Genomic DNA, 24,375 nt, shown 5'->3' with positions numbered 1-24,375 from the left:
AAATATATTTTGTAATATCTAGGCACAAGAAATCCCCAATTTCATCAGTTATGATTCTTCGATGTGTATATGAAGTAGTTTTTCTATTAGTCTGTTAAATAACGTACACATGCGAGTTTCTACATTAAAGGTATGTACTGCCTAGGAAAATTCTGTATTAGATTAAATAAGGAGAAATGCAAAGGCCCATACTTTGATTCAAAACCCAAGCAGAAAATAAGGAACTAACACATACAAGAATAACTTAAAGGTTTTAGTAGGTTAAAAATTGGAAATTTGAGTCAGGATTAGAGTTACTTTTAAAAGGTTAACTCAATCACAGTCTACCTTAATAAAAGTAGAATGTCAAGAACAAAAGGAAAACTTCCCACTCAGCCTACATTAACATTTGTTTTAGTTCTGGTGCTATTCTTCAGGTATCAGGTAACAGCTTATAGGCTAAGGTAAATACATTGGCTTCCTTGAGTGTGATAAGCCAGTAAGGGGTTTAAGGCAGAGGAGGCAGCAAAGGGAAAAAAGCAGAGGCCAGCAAACAGACTACTGCAATAATCTTAGAGGGGGAGATGACAGTGGCTTGTACTAAAGTAGTAGCAAGGTTGATGAAAAGTGCTCAGATTCCAGCAGTTTTCAAAATACAGCCTTCAGCATTTGCTGACAGACTAAAATGCGGCATATGTGTTAGAGCAAGATTCCAGGATTATTCCACAGTATTTTGATTTGAGTAACTAGAATGATATAATTGCTGAGATAGAAGAATACTTTTAAAATATTCCGATAGTCACAGGTTACTATTCCACTTGATATTTACTCAGGACAGTATCACTATCTCTTGGGAACTTGCTACAAAGATACCTCAGGCACCACCCTAGACTAGTGAATAAGAATCTGCACTTTATCAAGATCTGTGCAAGATTCATATGTACAGTAAAGCCAACTTCCAAACTTAGCTGATTTTAGAATCATATTATGCCCCTGTATGATCTATAATTGAGTGTAAGTCTTCATTTGGGGAAATTCATACCATACCATCTTACCCCATTTTCCTAACTACCTGAGAATTAAAAAAAAAAAAAAAATTGTAATTTTTGTCATAAGCAAACCTGTGCTTATGACACTGTCTAGCAATAAAAAGCATTCAAATGTTAACCATTACTATTAATGCACATCTTCCATCCCAATCCCAGTCTTAAAACCATTAAGTGCCTGCCAATTAACTACTCAAAAATTTGATACTCCAAGAATGTTATTTTTATTTTCCCTTGAAGAAACCATAAGCAAGGCTATTTGTTAGAGATGTCGGGGCGGCGGTGGGGGTGGGGGGTGGAATTCGATCCATTATTATAGGCCAGCGGTCAAAAAACTGGCTGTTTCTGTAAATAAAGTTTTGTTGAAGAACAGCCATGCTCATTTCTTTATATACTGCCTATGGCTGCTTTTGCACTACAATGGCAAAGCTGAATAATTACTGCAGAAACCGTATACTTGGCAAAGCCTAAAATAATTACGATCTGGCCCTTTTCAGAAAACGTTTGCCAACCCTATTAAAGACTATAGAAGGCTGCCTAATTTGGAGATGTGGCTCAGTCTTTCATTGCAGAGGACCCCTCAAGCTTTCCTAAGTATGGGCATCTATTTACATTTGTATTCAACCTGTACTCTGGCACAACAGCTTCTTATTACACATCTGAGTCAATGGTTCTGCAACGGCGTTCTTGAGTTTCTTTAAAAATTCCCTGAAGCCTATGTGATTTTGTTGATTTATCTACATTTATTTTATCAATCTAGCTTAAACTATCATGGATATTTGCCCTAGTGCTTTCAACTTGTTCGCTTCAGAGTAAGGTTAAGGCAATTAACTCCTTCAGCTTAACAGTTATTTCCTTTCCAGCTTCTTTGCTACATAATCAACTGCCTCCTGCTTCTAATATGTCACTGTTAATTTTTAAATCCCTTGCAGAATGGTCCCTCCAATTTTTTTTCCTACCTGATTTCCACCATATAACACTCTTACCACACTTTGCAAGTAGACTTGTTTGCTTCAAGTGGGCTATTCTGACAAGTTTTTGTTTAGAATATCCTTCGCCTGCAAGTTTGGTGCTGGAGCTTTAATACCAGCACTCTTCAGTATCGATAGGAATGTCCCTTTAGCACTGGTTTTAGAAAAAAACTGCCTGGGTTCAAACATTGACTAGTCTGACACTTACTAGTAGTGTGACAACTTCTTTAAGCCTGTTTCCTCATCTATAAAATGGAGATATAATAGTAACCATTTCAGTCATTATGAAAATCAAATTGCATAATCTCATAATCCATTTAAAGTGTTCAGACTAGCACAAAGTACTCAACAACTAGCACACATGCACAAACACATGAATACCTCCCCACGCCAAACGGATTTTATGTATATCGCAGGATTAAAACTGATAAATCTGTATGACTCTCAGATTTTCATTATTAACAAGTGAACAAATTTTAAAAACTCCTGTAACTCAAAGAATATCCACATATAGAAAGAATATGAGTAAAATGTTTACAAAATTTAAGTTGTCAAATAGTTCTTCAAACGGAACTTACACAAAGATAAATAAGTTCTTTATTCTACATTAATAGTATTTATCAAGATTCCTGTTTATCTGGAAATAAAAATGTTGAAGCAAGACATAAGATCTAGGACTCACAAAGTAAATAGCCCTAGGATTTTTGTATCCTATTTTCTACTTTATATAGATATAGGAGATAAAACACTATATGCCGTAACATATGGCAACTCCAGCAAAAAAGAAGAGGTCATGTTTAAGTGAAGCTACAACCACAATTTCCTAGGTGGTACCTAAGAGTGTCATTTTGTTTTTAATAAGTATACAAATATTTACAAGGCTTCTTACCCTTAAGATTCTTCAGGTCGAGCAGTCAGGTAATCGGTTTTCCATCAAACTTTTCTGGAGAGGGAATTATGAAAATTAGTCCTATTTCATTTCATTTTCACCTAGTTGCTCCCTTATTTAACTTGGGTACAGAAGAAAGGAGACTAGGAAAGTATAAAGAAGTACTTATTACAGAGGGCCCCAGATGTGAGTATAATTTATCTAGAACATAAAACATTTCGACAGAGTGACTATATACCTGCAGATATGAAGACACACATATGTACTGGAAGCAAACAATAATGAAAACATTTTGTTCAGGGAAGGAGAAGCACAAGAAAACACATTTCAGCATATAGGAGAAAACCGACTGAAAACAGAGTAATGGAGAATTAGAAGAAAATCTACCCCAACAAATACACTTAGGCTTACCACCTAAGAAAGCAATTTAGAAAAAGATATACAAAAAGATATTTAAAGAGCCCAGAAATTCAACTACTAGTATTTAAATTACTTCCTGAACTCCAGATTTTAGGTACCCTTAGCCAGTAATCACTTTTCTCTTTTTTTCCTCTTCTTTTTCAACCGGCCCCACACCGGACTCCCCACATTTCTACAGCCTGCCTCTTTACTTCTCTTTCTCTCTCCCTCCCTCCCTCCCTCCCTCCCTCTCTCTCTGTATTTATTAAATATTTAGTCAGTGCTCCATATTTTCTAGGTACCACTAGGCCTTAAGCACTGACACACCTGATAAAAACAAGAACAAAAATCAGTAACAATAGAGTATAACAGATGCTGTAATGGCGATAAGCACAGGATATTATAGAAGCACACAATGAGCACCGATGTATCCTTGCAACATATACCTTTGTAAAAAAGGCTTCCCAATGAAGACCAAACGGATTTAAAATGTATTTTTCTACCCCCACCCAACTATTCTGTACCATTATAGCATTTCCATCTTTAAAGGACTCAAAAATGGAATTGTCAATTTAAACATGATAGTGAGGATTTTAATTTTTAAAACAAACGAAGGATATATGCAAACAGGTAAGGTGATTTTCTGACTAATTTACACTTCCTCTATGGGAGTGACCATTAGGCAAACATGAAACACACGCTGTACCTGATCCCACACAATAAAGTTTTATCCCCAGAAAAAGCTTTTCAGACTAATGTTTAGACATATAGGTAGAGAAAAGTATCTTTTCTCTTTCTTCAAATTTTATAACATAGTACATTTTCATACAATGATCTGAGTATGTTAATATCTAACTGAATGTAATGAATTAAAAAAAATAATTTACAGGTCTTTAATAAACAAAGTGTTTGCCCTTCAACACACCAATTTCCCTCTATTCATGATCACAAGTTACGTATTTTTTCAACATGACTTTTTAGCTAAAAATAAAACTCTTAGGGCTTCCCCGGTGGTGCAGTGGTTGAGAATCTGCCTGCCAATGCAGGGGACACGGGTTCGTGCCCTGGTCTGGGAAGACCCCACATGCCGCGGAGCAACTGGGCCCGTGAGCCACAACTACTGAGCCTGCGCGTCCGGAGCCTGTGCTCCGCAACAAGAGAGGCCACGATAGTGAGGCCTGCGCACCGCGGTGAAGAGTGGCCCCTGCTTGCCGCAACTAGAGAAAGCCCTCACACAGAAACGAAGACCCAACATAGCAAGCAATCAATCAATCAATAAATCTTTAAAAAAAAAATAACTCTTAATCAGAAAATAATTCAATGGAGAACCAACAAATTAAGATATCTATTTACAAAAACAGGAACAAAATTTTCATTCCTGCCAATACTTTGTATTTCACCCCACCTTTATAAATATCAACCAACAGTAAAACTGAAATGGATATAAAACTCAATCAATTTTTGTTTTATTGGATTCATTTACATGCTGCTATGGTCTTAATGTTTATATCCTCCCAAAATTCATGGTGAAATCCTTATCCCTAAAGGTGATGGTATTATTAATATGGGGGGCCTTTGGGATGTGCTTAAGAGGGTGGAACCCTCATGAAAGGGATTAGTGCCTTATAAGAGAGGCTCCAAAAAGATCCCTAATCCCTTCCACCATGTGAGGATTCAAGGGAAAGTCTGAGACCTGGAAGAGGGCCCTCACCCAACCATGCTAGCACCCTGATCCTGAACTTTTAGCCTCTAGAAATAATTTCATTCTTTTTTTTTTTAAATTTACTTATTTTTGGCTGTGTTGGGTCTTCGTTGCTGTGCGCAGGCTTTCTCTAGTTGCAGTGAGCGGGGGCTACTCTTTGTTGCAGTGCACATGCTTCTCATTGCGGTGGCTTCTCTTGTTGTGGAGCATGGGCTCTAGGCACACGGGCTTCAGTAGTTGTGGCACGCGGGCTCAGTAGTTGTGGCTCACAGGCTCTAGAGTGCAGGCTCAGTAGTTGTGGCACACAGGCTTAGTTGCTCCGTGGCATGTGGGATCTTCCTGGAACAGGGCTTGAACCCGTGTCCCCTGCATTGGCAGGTGGATTCTTAACCACTGAGCCACCAGGGAAGTCCCAATTTCGTTCTTTACAAGCCACGCAGTCTTGGTATTTTGTTATAGCAACCCAAACAGACTAAGACACATACTCTGCTTTCAGTTACTATTGCATATCAGGCCCTGGAAATACTTTCTATCTAGTTCAGTTTTTCACAGGGTTATCAGTGACTTGGTTGCTTGTCAGCAGTTGATGAACAGTAGCAATTTTGAGGAATCTTTCCATATTCAACTCCTTCATTCTGGACCTATATCCAAAAAAAGGCTTGTTTTCTCAGCACCATTCACTGATGAACAGATAATCCTATGTCTTGTGGTTTACTAGGTAAACTGAAAATAAAGAACCTGAAGTCATCCACATTTATAGGTTTTATAATAAAAGCAGCTTCATATATCGATCCAGGAAGTAAAGATATGCCTTCAGAATGTCTCTAACATTCTTACAGTGTCTGCAACAGGAAGTGAGTGCCAAAAGACTCCACTAATATGAAGGATGTCACCTCATACTATGCTCTATGATGACCAATAACCTAATTATTGAAACGAATCATTTTTAAAAGGTTAAAATGAATAAAAACTAAAACATTTCCAAAGTGAAAGGCAAGCCAGAAATCCTCAGGCAGAAAACATAGATTAAATTGAAAATAGGAAAACAGTTTTTCAAATGTAATATAATTTTGGTAAGAGTTCATGAAATCTATGCTATTACTCTAAAAGAAAAATTAATGCTCCCATTTCCTTCTACACTTAATGTAGCATCATCTCCTTGACAAACCTTGCACTGTTATACATGGCAGGATCACATATATGTTGAAAAAAATAAGATATAATTGACAAACCATATTTAACTACAAAATAAGGAGATTCAAGTTGCCATGACATTCTAAAACAGATAATAAGTGAGACTGGGAAGTTTCCATTCTGTGTAAAATGGAATAAGCACATTCTACCTTGTTAATCTCACTGAATGAAACTATAAAACCTAGACAGAATAAATGGAGCAGCTAACTGAAAATTAAAAGGTAAGCAATAACAGGTAGATTGGGGAAGAGCCCAAAATCTGATATATTATCAAACTGGTAGTGCGTTTATAACTTCTTCCCCATCCAATTTTCCCTCCAGCCTAGGCTTCATGAAGCCTGAAACCTATAAAGTGACCACTAGTAAGAGAGAGAGGGAGAGAGAGAGAGAGCGCGCACGCGGGCTAGCACTCTAAGAAAAGGCCTCTAGCTCTGCCCAAGGAGTAGGAAAGGGGCCTCCCAATACTCAAGAGTGAAGGAAATCTTTTTTTTTCTTTCTGTTCTTCATTCCCCGTGCCCCAGTTCCCAAGCAATTCTGTGGTGGCAATGGCTCCAACAGTAACAGCAGCAGGGTCAGCAGAAGCCTAAAACTCTAAGGGAAAGGTACCATACTCTCTGACTGAAGAAACTCTGGGCTAATCTCATTGATTTTTCTCCTGTCTTCCTGTTATTTGGCTCCAGATGCAACTGTGGAAAGTATACACCACAGTGGAGTAAACAAAGACTGAGCTTTCTAGCCAGAAGACAGAAAAGTGTGTGTGGGGTGGGGGTGGGGGGGATGTTCCAGGGATCTAGAAAATACCATGGATATAACAGACAGGAAAGAGCTTGAGACAGTAACCTGTAAGTTGTTCAAAATGTCCAAAATTACTTGGCATACAGAGAACCAGGAAAATCTCAAACACTCATGGGAAAAGACAACCCACAGAAACCAACACCACGAAGACACAGATATATTGGGTGAATTGTCTGACAAAGATTTAAAGCAGGTAATAAAAATGTTCCAACAAGTAAAATCAAATACTCTTGAAACAAATGGAAAGCTAGAAAATCACAGCAAAGAAATAAAGTGCCACCAAATGAAAATTTTAGAACTGAAAGATGCAATAACTGAAATAGAAAATACACTGCACAGACTCAATAGCAGAATGGAAAGTCAGTGAACTTGGAAGACAGAGCAACAGAAATTACCCAATCTAAACAACAGAGAGAAAAACAGGGAAAAAAAAAAAATCATTAGTGCCTCAGGAAACTGTGGAACAATGCCAAAACCCTAACATTCTTGTCAAGAGCTCAAGAAGGGGAGGAAAATGACTGTGGGTGTGGGGCGGGGCTGGGGGTGGGGGGGAGGAAAGGAGAGTAATAATAAGAAATAATAGCTGGAAACTCCCCAAATTTGTTGAAAGACATAAACCTCTACATGCAAGGAGCTCATAAACCTCACACAGGATAGTTCCAATGAAATTCATTCCTGGACACATCACAGACAAACTGCTGAAAATTACAAAGGAAAAAAATCTTACAAGCAGATTGAAATAACAATACATTACTTATGTGGGGAAGATAGGTTAATGATTTGAGTAACTACTGATTTCTCATCAGAAACGACACAGGCCAAAAGGAAGTGAAACAACATTCTTAGCTTAAAATGGAAAATAACTTTAAAAACCTAAAATCTTCAAGCTAGTGAAATTATCCTTAAAGAACAAATGTGAAATCAATGAAACTGAAAACAGAAAAACAGAAAAAAAAATCAATAAAACCAAAAGCTCATTCTTTGAAAAGATCAATAAAACTGAAACCTCTAGCAAGACTAATTAAATAGAATAGCACTGAATAGCCCCAGTACTATTTAAAGAAACTGAATTTGTAGTTAAAAGTCTTACAAAAAAGAAACCTCCGGCCCCAGACAATTTCCCTGGTGAATTTTACTAAACATTTCAATAACACAATCTCTTCCAGAGTTTGGAAGATAAATACTTCCCAATTCATTTTATGAATCCAGCATTACCCTGATACCAAAACCAGACAAAAACAGTACAAGAAAAGAACAAATTGATATACTAGATCTCATCAAAATGAACAATCTATGATACATTCATCCATACAGTGGAATACTACTCAGGCACGACAAGAAATGAACTGGTGTTTCACTCAACAACTTACATGAATCTTAAAGGCAATATACTGAGTGAAAGAAGCCAGTCTCAAAAGATTACCTACTACTGATACATAATTGCATTTATAGTACATTCTCAAAAAGTCAAAACTGTAGTAATGAAGAACCATTATCAGTGGCTGCCTGGGTCAGGGGAAGGTTAGACTACAAAGATAGCACAAGGGAGTTTTCTGGGGGTGATGGAACCATTCTGAATCCTGACTCTGGTGGTAGTAATAAAAATCTATACATGTATTAAAGTTCACAGAACTACATACCCCAAAAAGGTCAATTTTACTATATGTTAATAAATGTTAAAATGTTTTTAAAAGTAAAGACTAACATGACAGAGCAATCATGGGCAAGAATATAAATCAACTTTTTCAACAAAGGTACTTTTTCACTGACGACTGCACTCATACTCTCAGTCTTTATCGCCAACACAGAGACCACCCAAATTACATCACCACATTTGAGCTTGAGAGGAGGTATCTGAGGGTTCCTGTATTTCTGTAGCACTGAAAGGTCTCACAGACAACACATACCTATTGCTTGGGGAGACACAGAGATTAAAAGCAACAGACACAACTTCACAACCCCACTAAATTCTAAGACAGAACTATAAAAAGAGATCCGCTCTAAGACCCTAGTGATGGTATAGAGCTAGCAGGTTTTTCATTGTATGGCGGAAGACAGGCACTATAGATGGCTCCCAGTTGGGTTACTCTTATGTGACAGTTGTCCACTCTTGAGAAGATTATTCCTACAATGCAGTACTTTAATTAAAAAAGAAAAATGAATGCCTTCTACATGCTTGGATAGTTTAACCCTAAAGAGTTTGATAAAGATACCATAATAATATGACAGGCTTCCGCTATTTCTCCAAATGAGAAACAAGTATAGAACAGCAGCATGTTATATGTACTCTAATAATTTCAATATATATTTATGCAGTTCTTCTCTAATAAATCCCACCCCTGCCTAAGGTATGGAGGAGAGAATAGAAGAAGGAAGTGATTATGTAATCTTCATTTGTCCTTGAGATTCTCACCTCCATTCTCTCAACCCCATTTACTAAAGCACTAATTTAAATGATAAAGGCAAACCTAAAGCTCTTACATTTTTGTTTCTTTCCATCACCCATTCCTCAACATTTATTACAGGTCTGCTGAAGGCAAGAGTTACAAGTCTGGAAAAGTAGAGTTTACATTTAGAAGATTAAACCTTATGCCTACTAGAGACAAAAAAGCAAAAAGAACAATGAGGTGTTAGAGACTCACCTCACAACAAACCTCCCAAGAGGCCTACAGGAGCCCTTGGGATCAAGAGCAATGTACTCTCATATCTGGGCAGAATAACCAAGAGGAAAGGGGATCCTGGAAGGAAGCAAGGAAGTAGAGAAAGAACTGGAGTCTTTTTATACTTTTCTTCTAACCCCAAACAGAAAAACTATAGACCATTTCTTTCATTTAACCTTTAATCTACCTTAGAGAGACTCCTGAATTTAAATGGTAATCCCTGTCTACCTACCTCCCAAAAAAGGAGATGGGAAAATTATGTAAGGCACAGGAAACATTCGCAAATAAACAAATCCTAAGAATTATAGGAGAGGAAACACAATAAAATACCACACACAAATGCTTGTTACAGAGGAATGGAAATGAATTTCATCTACAGCAGTGGGGGTAAAAGGACAAGGTTCAAAAACATTGCTTCTGAAATATTGCTCTGTTCTGTTTAAACAAGATTATAAAAACCTCACATTATAGAATTTCAACTCTAGAAATCAGTCTCTTTTTTGCACAGATGTTAAATGTCATTCTTTGGTTCCTCAAGAAACGTCACTTCCTTTGTACTAATCCCTTCCAAATTGGTACAAGTTGCTATAGTGAAACTAATACGGGGGGAGGGGGGAGCAACTGTTATGTATAGTACACAGGACATCCACTCTCTCTTTACTCTAGCTATGCCTATTATCAGAATTTCTTAAACTCAACCTAGGTAGCCATCTCAGAGATAAACACAATTTTATTATGTTATGTAAGCATATGATGAATGTGTTCTCAAATGAATTTTTCACACATAATTTAAAGAGGCATTTCACAATCCTACTCCTATGATACACTACTATTCTAACCTAGAAATGTTATTACATACCATGAAAACTTACTTTTAAAAAAAGCGAAAAAAAAAAAACACAACACTTTTCCATGCTAGCATCAGGCATGGGCAGATACTGGGATTCTCTCCGAAATTTAATCTTATTTTGGGGGCTTCAAATGCCCCAAGAACTGGACTTTTGGCTGTGATTTTCACACTGTTTCTAGCCATTACTTTCTCTTTTTTTTTAAACACCTTTATTGCAGTATTAATTGCTTTACAATGTTAGTTTCTGCTGTATAACAAAGTGAATCAGCTATATGTATATATATGTCCCCATATCCCCTCCCTCTTGCGTCTCCCTCCCACCCTCCCTACCCCTCCCCTCTAGGTGGTTACAAAGCACCTCGCTTATCTCCCTGTGCTAGTCAGCTGCTTACAACTAACTATCTACATTTGGTAGTGTATATAGGTCCATGCCACTCTCTCACTTTGTCCCAGCTTACCCTTCCCCCTCCCTGTGTCCTCAAGTCCATTCTCTACGTCTGAGTCTTTATTCCTGTCCTGCCCCTAGGTTCATCAGAACCACTTTTTTTCTTTTTTAGATTCCATATATATGTGTTAGCATACGGTATCTGTTTTTCTCTTTCTGACTTACTTCACTCTGTATGACAGACTCTAGGTCCAGCCACCTCACTACAAATATTTCAATTTTGTTTCGTTTTATGGCTAATATTCCATTTATATATGTGCCACATCTTCTTTATCCATTCACCTGTCAATGGACACTCAGGTTGCTTCCATGTCCTGGCTACTGTAAACAGTGCTGCAATGAACATTGCAGTACATGTCTCTTTTTGAATTATGGTTTTCTCAGGGTATATGCCCAGTAGTGGGATTGCTGGGTCATATGGTAGTTCTGTTTTTAGTTTTTTAAGGAACCTCCATACTGTTCTCCATAGTGGCTGTATCACTTTACATTCCCACCAACAGTGCAGGAGGTTCCCTTTTCTCCACACCCTCTCCAGCATTTATTGTTTGTAGATTTTTTGATGATTGCCATTCTGACCGGTGTGAGGTGATACCTCATTGCGGTTTTGATTTGCATTTCTCTAATGATTAGTGATGTGGAACATCCTTTCATGTGTTTGTTTGCAATCTATATATCTTCTTTGGAGAAATGTCTATTTAGGTCTTCTGCCCATTTTTGGATTGGGTTGTTTGTTTTTTTGATATTGAGCTGCATGAGCTGCTTTGTATATTTTGGAGATTAATCCTTTGTCAGTTGCTTCATTTGCAAATATCTTCTCCCATTCTGAGGGCTCTCTTTTCGTCTTATTTATGGTTTCCTTTACTGTGCAAAAGCTTTTAAGTTTTATTAGGTCCCACTTGCTTATTTTTGTTTTTATTTCCCTTACTCTAGGAGGTGAGTCAAAAAGGATCTCGCTGTGATTTATGTCATGGAGTGTTCTGCCTATGTTTTCCTCTAAGAGTTTTACAGTGTCTGGCCTTACATTTAGCTTTTTAATCCGTTTTGAGTTTATTTTTGTGTATGGTGTTAGGGAGTGTTCTACTTTCATTCTTTTACATGTAGCTGTCCAGTTTTCCCAGCACCACTTACTGAAGAGACTGTCTTTTCTCCATTGTATATTCTTGCCTCCTTTATCAAAGATAAGGTGACCATATGTGCGTGGATGTATCACTGGGCTTTCTATCCTGTTCCACTGATCTATATTTCTATTTTTGTGCCAGTACCATACTGTCTTGATTACTGTAGCTTTGTAGTATAGTCTGAAGTCAGGGAGCCTGATTCCTCCAGCTTCGTTTTTCTTTCTTAAGACTGCTTTGGCTATTCGGGATCTTTTGTGTTTCCATACAAATTGTGAAATTTTTTGTTCTATTTCTGTGAAAAATGCCATAGGTAATTTGATAGGGATTGCACTGAATCTGTAGATTGCTTTAGGTAGTACAGTCATTTTCACAATGTTGATTCTTCCAATCCCAGAACATGGTATATCTCTCCATCTGTTTGTATCACCTTTAATTTCTTTCATCAGTGTCTTATAGTTTTCTGCATACAGGTCTTTTGTCTCCTTAGGTAGGTTTATTCCTAGGTATTTGATACTTTTTGTTGCAACGGTAAATGGGAGTTTCCTTAATTTCTCTTTCAGATTTTTCATCGTTAGTGTACAAGGATGCAAGAGATTTCTGTGCATTAATTTTGTATCTTGCTACTTTACCAAATTCATTGATTAGCTCTAGTAGTTTTCTGGTAGCATCTTTAGGATTCTCTATGTATAGCATCATGTCATCTACAAACAGTTGACAGTTTTACTTCTTCTTTTCCAATATGGATTCCTTTTATTTCTTTTTCTCTGATTGCTGTGGCTAAAACTTCCAAAACTATGTTGAATAATAGCAGTAAGAGTGGGCAACCTTGTCTTGTTCCTGATCTTAGAGGAAATGGTTTCAGTTTTTCACCATTGAGAACGATGTTGGCTGTGGGTTTGTCATATATGGCCTTCATCATGTTGAAGTAGGTTCCCTCTATGCCTACTTTTTGGAGGTTTTTTTTCATAAATGGGTGGTGAATTTTGTCAAAACCTTTTTCTGCATCTGAGATTATCATACGGTTTTTATCCTTCAATTTGTTAAAATGGTGTATCACACTGAATGATTTGCATATACTGAAGAACCCTTGCATTCCTGGGATAAACCCCACTTGATCATGGTGTATGATCCTTTTAATGTACTGTTGGATTCTGTTTGCTAGTATTTTATTAAGAATTTTTGCCTCTATGTTCATCAGTGATATTGGCCTGTAGTTTTTTTGTGTGACATCTTTGTCTGGTTTTGGTATCAAGGTGATGGTGGCCTCGTAGAATGAGTTTGGGAGTGTTCCTCCCTCTGCAATATTTTGGAAGAGTCTGAGAAGAATAGGTGTTAGCTCTTCTCTAAATGTTTGATAGAATTTGCCTGTGAAGCCATCTGGTCCTGGTGTAGCCATTACTTTCTGATATATCATAAGTTATCTCATTTAACTATTACAGTATTTTTTGAAGAAGGTATCTCCATTTTACATACAGTGAAATTAAGTAACTTGTCCAAGGTCTCAAAGCCAGTGGTAAGTAGTAGGATTGGAACTCACTAGCCTTTTGCCAGAAAATAAAACAAATATTAATCCAAGTCACTAAATATTAAAAATATTCAAACAATGAGAAGCAGTAACACCCTTAATGACTCAAATGACTATAAAATTATTAAGCTGTTATCTGCCTTATTCACTATATAACCCAGGATCCAGCACCATGCCTTCAAATGAGTGCCCAATAAACAGCTTTGAATGAATGATTTATTAATATGTATAATAACCTTAGATAATATTTACTCAACACATTTGTCAGGCATGATTTTAAACTAAATATATAAATAAGTTATGCTCCATGGGGAAAAAAGTAACACTTTAGAAATGAATAGCAAGACAGAGGTTCAGCAGATAAATAGTAACTATATTAAAAAAAAAAAAAAGAAACAAATGGAAATTTCAGAAGTGAAAACTACAATGTCTGAAATAAGATCTCAACAACAGGATGGAAATGCAAAGGAATGAGTCAGTGAATGTGAAGATACAATAGAAGTGATCTAATTTGAAGAACAGAGAAATAAAAGACTGAAAGAAAATGAAGAGTCTCAGGGTCCTATGGACAACATCCAAAGTTCTAATCATGTCCAGAAAAAGGAGAAAGAGATTGGAACAGGAAAAAATATTTCAAGAAATAACGTCCAAAAAACCTCCCTAACTTGGTGAAAGGCACAAATTTAAAAACTGACAAAGTTTTGTGTACATCAAATAAGACTAACTCAAAAGAAAAACAAAATGAAAATGGAAAAGACATTTCAGTGAAGAAAAACTAAGAAAATTTATCACCAGCAGGGCTACTTTAAAAGACAGGCTAAAGGAAGTGCTTCAGGCTGAAGAGAAATAACACGAGAGAAAACAGAAGTTTCATTAACAAAGAACAACAACAAAATAGTAAATATTTAGCAATATTTAAGAAACTACTTTTTCTCTTTTAAAGGCCTTTAAAAAAGTATATGATTATTGAAAGCAAAAATTGCATAATTGTCTAATGGGGTTTTCATTGCATGTGTACGCGTAATACATACAACAACATAAGATAAATGTCACTGGGGAATTACAGGGCTTCTGCATTTAGTTCAACCGGTAAATATGACTTCTAAGTAAATCTTCTGGCATATATATTATGATCCCTAGAGCAGTATTGTCCAACAGAAATATAATGTGAGCTGCATATATAATTTTAAATTTTCTAGTAGCCATATTTTAAAAGTTAAAACAGATAAAATCAATTTCATAAATTTTACTAATCCTATTATGTCCAAATATTAATACTGCAACATATAATCAATAAAAAATGTATTAAATGAGACATTTTATATTATTTTGTGGTAGTAAGTCTTTTAAATCTAGTGTGTATTATATATTTACTGCACACTTCAATTCAAACTAGGCACATTTCAAGTTGTCACGAGAAGATCTCAAGCAACCACTAAAAAATAATGCAAAGAGATGCAGCCCAAAAAAAGGGCCAAAGATAAATTTAAAGTAGAATACTAAAATATGTTCACCTAGTCCAAAAAAGGCAGTAAATGGGGAACAAAGGAACATATCATATCAATAATTACATTAAGTGTAAATAATCTATACCAATTAAGAGATTGTCAGATTGGATTGTTAAAAAGACTGACTTACTTGGATCCACCTTCTAGAGTAATGAACATAAAAACAAAAATAAACAAATGGGACCCAATTAAACTTAAAAGCTTTTGCACAGCAAAGGAAACCATAAACAAAACAAAAAGACAACACACAGAATGGGAGAAAATACTTGCAAAAGATGCAACCAGCAAGGGATTAATCTACAAAATATACAAACAGCTCTCGCAGCTCAATATCAAGAAAACAACCCAATCAAAAAATGGGCAGAAAATCTAAATAGACATTTCTCCAAAGACATACAGATGGCCAATTGGCACATGAAAAGATGCTCAACATCGCTAAGCATTAGAAAAATGCAAATTAAAACTACAACAACCTCACACTGGTCAGAATGCCCATCATCAAAAAGTCTACAAACAGGACAGGGTGTGGAGAAAAGGGAACCCTCCAATACTGTTGGTAGGAATGTAAATTGGTATAGCCACTATGGAGAACAGTATGAAGATTCCTTAAGAAACTAAAAATAGAGCTGCCATATAATCCAGCAATCGCACCCCTGGGCATATATCCAGAGAAAACCATAATTCAAAAAGATACATGGACCCCAATGTTCACTGCAGCACTATTTACAATAACCAAGACATAGAAGCACCTAATGTCCATTGACAGAGGAATGGATAAAGAAGATGTGGTACATGTATACAATGGAATATTACTCAGCCATTAAAAAAGAATGAAATAATGCCATTTGCAGCAACATGGATGGACCTAGAGATTATCATACTAAGTGAAGTAAGTCAGACAGAGAAAGACATATATGATATCACTTATATGTGGAATCTTTAAAAATGACACAAATGAACTTATTTACAAAACAGAAACAGACTCACAGACTCAGAAAACAAACTTATGGTTACCAAAGGGGAAGGGTTGGGGGTGGGGAAAGCACAAATTAGGAAGTTGGGGTTAACATGTACAGACTACTGTATATAAAACAGATAATCAACAAAGACCTACTGTATAGCACAAGGAACTCTACTCAATACTCTGTAATAACCTATATGGGAAAAGACTCTGAAAAAGAATAGATATATGTATATGTTTAAAAAAAAAAAAAAAAGCCCTAGGATGAGAACGAAAAAAAGGCAGTAAATGGGGAACAAAGGAGCATACCATATCAATAATTACATTAAATGCAAATAATCTAAATATATCAATTAAGAGATTGTCAGATTGGATTGTTAAAAAGACTGACATGCTGTCTGCAAGAAACTCACTTTATTTTCTTTTTCCAGGAAAGTAAATTTTATTGAGCTCCATGGCTGCCTTTAGGAACAGCCAGGAAGGAAGCGTGACATCATGGGGGTGGGGGGGGTGGGGGGGAGAGAAACTCACTTTAAACATAAGGATATAGTAAATAAAAGTACAGAAATAAAAGTATGGGAAAAAATTACATCATGCAAGTAATAATCAAAGAAAGTTGAAATGGCTATATTAATATGAAACATACTATAAACTTTTTTTAAGGGCTTGATTGAATTTGTTTCTCCTTCATGTTCTGTTTCAGTTTTATCTAACTCTGTAGCAGTTTTGAAACAATAAAGATATTTTGTTTCATGCATCTTCCTCATATTACTCATGTTTATGTCCAAGTAACTGGACATGTACAACAAACAGTTCCTAAAGAAATATGGCCTAAATCATTAAAGCTGTCCTATCTGAAGCCTTTTTTCCCCCTAATAAATTCATTCATTTATGTATTTTTGGCTGCATTGGGTCTTCGTGGCTGCGCGCGGGCTTTCTCTAGTTGTAGTGAGCGGGGGCTACTCTTCGTTGCAGTGTGTGGGCTTCTCACTGTGGTGGCTTCTCTTGTTGCGGAGCACAGGCTTTAGGTGCGCGGGCTTCAGTAGTTGTGATGCGTGGGCTTCAGTAGTTGTGGCTCGCGGGCTCTAGAGCGCAGGCTCAGGAGTTGTGGTGCATGGGCTTAGGTGCTCCGCGGCATGTGGGATCTTCCCAGACCAGGGCTCAAATCCGTGTCCCCTACATTGGCAGGCGGATTCTTAACCACTGCACCACCAGGGAAGCCCCTGAAGAAGGTTTTTCTATGATAAGGTTTTCAGGTGAATGATAGCTTACAAAATTTTAAGTTATTAATATTTTATTCCCAGTTAGAACAGTAGTTTAAAGAAACAATTTTCTTGACAGGCCATCCAGGCATACAAAATATTTATGTTAACAAATCATGTATCATTTGTAAGCTGTTTCACTGATCCTAGAGAATTTTCAAAGCAATGTTGCTGTGGCTGCTCTTTTTAATGTTTATATTTCTGTTTTTGTTTACTTCAAGCTGCTAAACTACTACTATGGTTAGGGTATTGGGCCTGGCATTGGACTACAAAGATAGATTAAGATACAATATCCTTTCAAAAAGTGGAAGTGCAAAAATAGGATACAAAAGATGAACAACAAAATAGCATATGCTAAGTGCCAAATGTGAGGTACAGGTCGCTTTTCAGGACTAATTTAGTCAGAAAGAATTCATTTAGAACACTAATAGAAGATAAGGGCAAAGACACAATTATGGGCCAGAATGTAAAGGGACTTTAAGTCCAAGGTAGGACTTAAATTGTGTTTTGTAAAAAGTAGAGACTCACTAAGGAAAAGTCCACCTCTCTCTCACTTATCTATTTTGAGAGTAGTTTCTGAGATGTTTAAATCGGGAGTTTCGAAAATAATCCAGCAGCAGAAAGTGGGGAAAGCGAGGAAGCTATGGAAAACTAGTTAGGAAAAAATACAAACAACACTGGGGAGCAATAAAGAAGGCCTGATTAGGACTAAGCTCCCCAAGAGCAAAGGCCATGTTTCATCCCCAGACCTAATAGACACATAGATATCAACAAACCTGGAGCACAGAACTAAAGGTAGAGAGAATGCCTACTTTTTATCAGGAAATGAACTGAATACTCTGGCACACCTTTGCACATTTAACCCTCAAAACACATACCACAGTACATTCTAAATTAAACCACCACCAAGATTCAATACTAGAACACTGCTAAAAAGGCTTGAAAATCACTCACTAAACAGAGCTAACTTAAGGGGATGAAAGATAGAGATGGAGTTAGTTGCTATTACCACTGGACTCAGGTAAATGTTACTTAAAATTAAAATAGGTGAGGAAACTGGGACATTGATTAAGTCACCTAGGAAAGGTGACAATCAGTAGTATATGGGACAATCAGCATTCAAAGCCAGGTCTGATTGACTCCAAAACCTACATACAAAAGAACTCAACTAATTTTTACCTTACTGCTAAAATTACATTAAGAAGACTCTCTCAAAAGTACATCTGAGAACTCTAAGGTAAAAGGAAAAATAAGGAGGAAGATCAGTCTTATCACTAAGAGATGTGAGAATCTCAAGGGGGGTTAAATTAAAAGTTGAGAACATATCTGGTCATTAATTTTCACTATAACTTTTGGTGTAATAATCTTTTGTAAAAACAAGTAAGTATAATCCTTAAAAGAACATGTCTGTATGCTGCTATTCTTCCTGGATGTGTTGGAACCCAACTCTGTGACCAAGGTGTCCTCATGAGGGATGGTGAAAGAACCCAGAGTGAGGTACTAGAACTCAAGCAGAATGGCAAGATGCTCTGCATGAGGTATAAGAGAAGCCTGGAATGAGGAATGCATCCTGGCACCAGGTGTCAGAGCCAAAGTAGAGTGAAAACGTTATGCAAGACGGGGGAGAAAGCAGCAGTGGCATGGGAAACTGGCTACATACCGGGGATTGATGATGTAAGTAAAAACACTAAGGATGATAATGGGAGCTAGGCTATTCCTTTTAAGAGAAAGGAGTTATACATTTTGAGAAGGAGAAAACTAAAGCAAACACTGTGTATTGAAATTGGAGAAACTGGTACCAACTCATGGTTTTTTACATATAGATGGAGACATAAATACAGCACTCAAATCTTGGTTTCTAAACTCCTTTCTCCACTAAAAGAAACCACTCCTTGGAGAAATGGTTGATTCCAGGGCTGTGGCAAGGAAAGTTTAAGGTGAGCCTGGAACATTTTCTTGTGTCAAAAAGTAAGGAGGTGCTCAAAGCAAGTCAAAAGAACACAGAAACTAGCTTGAAGGGGCTTTCACTGGCCAAAGCTGGGACAATTTGAGAATCAACAAATAGCAAGTTTGATAAGGAATGGGCTTAATATAGTCTCAAAATACTACCCCACAAAGTACTTATTAATTACTAAGACAGGAAAAAAACTTGCCAGTGAAGAAGCTTGGGAGACTTCACCTTAATTAAGAGATCAAAGTGCACATCATCAGTAAGAGGACAAATAGACACTGTATTATGCCATCTGACAGGATGCCATGAGAAAACAGTATCATCACTGTGATACTCCTACCAAAAAATGCACAGTCTGAATCCAATCATGAAGAAATATCAGGCAAATCCAAATCGAGAGAAATTTTACAACAAAACTGACCTGTAATCTTTCCAAGTGTCAAGGTCATGAAAACCAATAAAAGGCTAAGGAATTGTTCTAGGTTGAAGGACATTACAATTCAATGACTGCAACACAAAATTCTGAACTGGATCATTTTGTTATAGAGGAAATTACCGTGAAAACTGGCAAAACTTGGATGAGGTTTGAGGGTTATATGGTAGTAATATAGCAAGGTTAATTTCCTAATTTTAATATTGTTTATGTAACAGAAAGAAAGTCCTTGTCCTTGTTTGGGGTGATGAGACTGCATCTGCAACTTACTCTCAAATAGCTTTGGGGGAAAAGTTCTTTGCATTGCACTTGCAACTTTTCTGACAGTTTGAGATTGTTTAAAAAAAAAAAGGAAAAGAAGATTACTTATATTCATTTACAGCATCTAAAACTAGAATATAAGCAAAACAGTACTCCTTTCAAATGAGGAATATGTGTTTCCATCTCTTCTTATAATAAGAAAAGACTCTGCTTTATTACTCATGGGATTCTTTTGATCTATATCTGCACTGTCCAACGCAGTACCACTATTCTGTTCCCCGACTGCACTGGCTATATTTCAAGTGTTCAACAGCCACTATCTACTACAGTTACTATCAGCTACTATATTGGGCAGCAGAGATACAGAACACTTCCATCATCACAGGAAGTTCTACTACTAGACAACACTGATGCAGAGTTTGGGAGGTCAACTGACATAGCAACTAACTAAAGGCCAAAGAGTCAGATGGACTTGGGTATAGATTCTTAGCAAGTGCTCTGACACTTAGCAAGTCATCTTACTTCTTAACTTCTCCAGAGCCTCAGACTCCTTTCTGTAAAATGGATTAAATACAACCAATACTGCAAGGCTGCTGAAAAGATCAAATGAAAATTCATGCAAAACGTCTAGAACAGAGTGTTTGGCACACAGTAAATATCTGATAAACATGAAGTCTCTTCTGTAATGTGAGTAGATAATTTCTTAATCTTTGATCCCAGTACTTTTAGACCTAATTACGCAATTACTGGAGCATCGGTTTAAAAATAAGCTTACTATCCTGCTTGTTCAAAAGCCCAATGGGGCTTCCCTGGTGGCGCAGTGGTTGAGAATCTGCCTGCCAATGCAGGGGACACGGGTTCGAGCCCTGGTCTGGGAAGATCCCACATGCCGCGGAGCAACTGGGCCCGTGAGCCACAATTACTGACCCTGCGCGTCTGGAGCCTGTGCTCCTCAACAAGAGAGGCCGCGATAGTGAGAGGCCCACGCACCGCGATGAAGAGTGGCCCCCGCTTGCCGCAACTAGAGAAAGCCCTCGCACAGAAACGAAGACCCAACACAGCCATAAATAAATAAATAAATAAATAAATAAAGCCCAATGAGCTCCATGTTGTTAAACGTAAACAAAAACCTTTTTTTTTTTGGCCGCACCACGCAGCTTGTGGGACTTTAGTTCCCAAGCCAGGGATCGAACCCGGGCCCTCAGCAGTGAGAGTGTGGCGGGCTAACCACTGGACCACCAGGGGATTCCCCAAAGAAAAATCTTTCAGCTCTCACCTTATTCAACTCTCATCATCACTTGACTCTACTCTCCCCTTGAAATACTCTCTTCCTTTGGTTTCTGTAATACCACACTCACCTCCTCTCTGACCTTCACAGTAGTCTTTGGGAGCTCACATTCCTCCAACAAACTTTTTTCTTTTTCTTTTTTTTTTTAATGTTAGAGGCCACTGTGATTCCATTTTAGCATCTCTTTTTTCCAAGTTATATCAGCAGTTTATGCAAAAGAATGAGACTTGCATAGTCTCAAGTTTCAAACCACACTTACTATTTTTAATGTTTTCTAGCTGAAAGCACGTTAATTCATTACGTATTTGTTAAGTATCTACTGTAAGTCAGACATTGTTCAGTGTTTGGGGACAAAACAGTGACCCAAACTGACAAACCCCATTCTCATAGAACTTGCATTTGAGTAAAGAAAAAAACATAATAAACTTAAGTTAGTAAATTCTACAGTATCTTGGAAAGTGTTAAGTGCTATGGAGAAAAATCTGGCTTAAAAAGGGCTAAGAAATGTGGGAGGAGGGCCTGTGTTTTACGGAGTAGTCAAAGAACATCTCAATAGTAGAATAGAAAGAGTGACGTAATGAAGTCAGAGAGGATGAAGAGACTCAAAAGGCTCAGAGCCTGGGAGACCATAATAAGGATTATGGATTTTACTATGACTGAGAAGGGAAGCCATTTGAGAAGAGAAGTGACATGATCTGATATATTTTATCAGGATCACTCTGGCTGTTGAGTGTCAAAGATTCTAGGTGAAGAAAGGTCATGGTGAAACCTTCTAGGACATTATTTTGTGAGCGATGACAATGCTGTTTTTACATTTTATATTGAACTTTTATGTGCTTAAGTACTAGGAATTACAAAGCCACAGCTTTAAATAAGAAAAGCGAGGACCACAACAATGCAAAGATGAGTCTTGGGAACAGCAATAAAATGATAAAGGGTATTTTAACTCTAGGCTCTAGTCAGTGTTACTAAAAGTTAGCACTCGGATGCAAGATAAGATGCAAAGCTATTAACTTACTCTTCAGGATAGAGGATACAATTAAGATTATTTCACTGGGTCTTCCCTGGTGGCGCAGTGGTTAAGAATCCGCCTGCCAATGCAGGGGATGTGGGTTTGAGCCCTGGTCTGGGAAGATCCCACATGCCGCGGAGCAACTAAGCCCGTGTGCCACAACTACTGAGCCCGCATGCCACAACTACTGAAGCCTGTGCACCTAGAGCCCGTGCTCCACAACAAGAGAAGCCACCACACTGAGAAGCCCGCGCACCGCAATGAAGAGTAGCCCCTGCTCGCCACAACTAGAGAAAGCCTGTGAGCAGCAATGAAAACCCAACTCAGCCAAAAATAAAATAAATTAATAAAAAAAAAATATTATTTCACTGGGCAAGGTAAGTCAAGATCCAATTTACATCACTAAAAGACAAGCGTAAATGATGGCAGAGCTTACTAAAAGGAAGTTACAATGAAAATTATTCTAGGGCTGACTATTACTTTTATGCCTGCCACTCTCCTGAGTAAGGTTTTACAGCTATTTCTCACTGATGAAAACTAAAAAAAATAAAAGTTCAGTATTAGATAGATGAGTAGGATAATTCTGCACTCTCTTATTACTAAAAGATGCTACTGATGAATCAACATCATGTAACAACACTGATTCATCCTATCTCTGATTAACAGCACAGCTTTTAAAGAAAACTGTTTAAAGTATTGGTTAGTGCCCAAAGGATTATGGGGAAGCCGAATGATCTCTGAAAAGTTTCAATCTTAACCCAAGGACCCCGTTACCACTGCCTAAAGGCATACAAAAAAATTTCCCTTAAAAATTTCTCCATGACATATGTTTCAGGCAGCATATTTAGGAACAATTTTCCATTTTCTTCCACAGTTCTTTTCCCCCTTAACATAGTGAAGAGTGTCTTTACAGCATGAATACACTTAGAGTAAGGAGACATCCAATACCCAGCCAAAAACTTAAGATGTACTCAAATTCTCAAGCAAAAAGGTCACTATCTGAATGTAAAAGGGAATGATTATTACTGTACTTGCAAGCACCAAAAAATAATACAGCGAAAAAATGCAGTTACAATAAGAATTGCTAATTTTTTAAAAAAACCTTCATATTGCATAAACAAAACACAAAGTAAATTCAGATTATCTTTGATAGGATAGTATAAGACAAAAGAAATCCAAAGACAGTTTCATTTCTTCTGCCCAGTAAGTTAAACAACAAAAACAAAAGTCCCACAAATTTTTTACTGAAGCTCTTAGCCAAGAGCAAAAAAAGTGAAATGATTAAGCCAACTGCCAAAGAAACAGGAAATAGAAAGCAACAGTCTGGAAAAAGACCTGATTACATATCAAAATTTTAATACCAATAAAATACAAAAACCACCAGTTATTTAAGAATGTACTTCAATATCTTGCTACTGAGGTAAGTGGTCATATATGTATGAGTTAGCTTCTCTTTTAAAACGAAAAAAATGCATCTATTAAACATGCTCTTTCCAATATTCAGTGAATTTCCAAAATTGGGAAAATTTTAGAACAGCATCTACTAGCCAAAGCATTACATTAAAAACGTTTTGGTCAGTTTTGCCTAAAAATCTCAGTTCACTAGTAGTATGACAAAGATGTCAAAATGCAATCCAAAATGAATGAAAAACGCTCACCTCGTAGACACTTTAGGTAATGCGGTACAGAAATTCTTTGAGGATATTTTAAAATTCCGCATTCGAGTCTGAATGTTTTAATCAACTACTCTAAATCAGGAGCTTACTTTTAGAACCATTTTTCAAAATGGGGAGCAGGGGGAGCAAGACGGCCAGCCATCTCTAAGATTTGATTTTAATAGTTCAAAATTCCTAGTATCTGAGGAGGGGCGACTGGTGCAGCTAAGTTTAGATCTCCCGGCCCTTTTGTTGTCAGTCCAGGAAATCGGTTTAAAAATCGGCGGTGGGAGAAGAGTTTGAAATTCAGGGCATGGGGTAACGCGAATGCTCAGAAGGGCCGGCACTTCCCTAGTCGCGCACTCCGAGAGGTCACGGCGCAGTAAAGTTTGGTTTCACAAGCGGGCTTGGACGCTATTGACAAAAGCAAAGTCTCCCAAGTCAAGCGGGCGCGGGGTTCAGGGAGCGCCC

General features: G+C 37.3%; 1 protein-coding gene across 8 annotated transcripts in view; it reads right to left on the bottom strand.

Annotated features, from left to right (window-relative positions):
* The window catches only part of SCAF11 (SR-related CTD associated factor 11), a 69,957-nt gene that overhangs the window by 44,928 nt on the left and 654 nt on the right, over window positions 1-24,375 (bottom strand). For 7 of the 8 annotated variants that reach the window (XM_082422536.1, XM_082422540.1, XM_082422541.1 and 4 more), the window contains exon 2: window positions 2,886-2,939. The gene's annotated coding sequence lies outside the window, so the exon portion shown is untranslated. Of the gene's footprint in view, window positions 1-2,204; window positions 2,242-2,885; window positions 2,940-24,375 lie in introns of all 8 variants that reach the window. The other variant, XM_082422535.1, reaches the window with a different exon arrangement.

Source organism: Balaenoptera physalus, assembly GCF_965194825.1.
Source record: "Balaenoptera physalus genome assembly, chromosome: 13".
NCBI classification, from domain to species: Eukaryota; Metazoa; Chordata; class Mammalia; order Artiodactyla; family Balaenopteridae; genus Balaenoptera; species Balaenoptera physalus.
The sequence above is the reverse complement of the archived record's forward strand: the minus strand, read 5'-3'. Positions and strand labels throughout refer to the sequence as shown.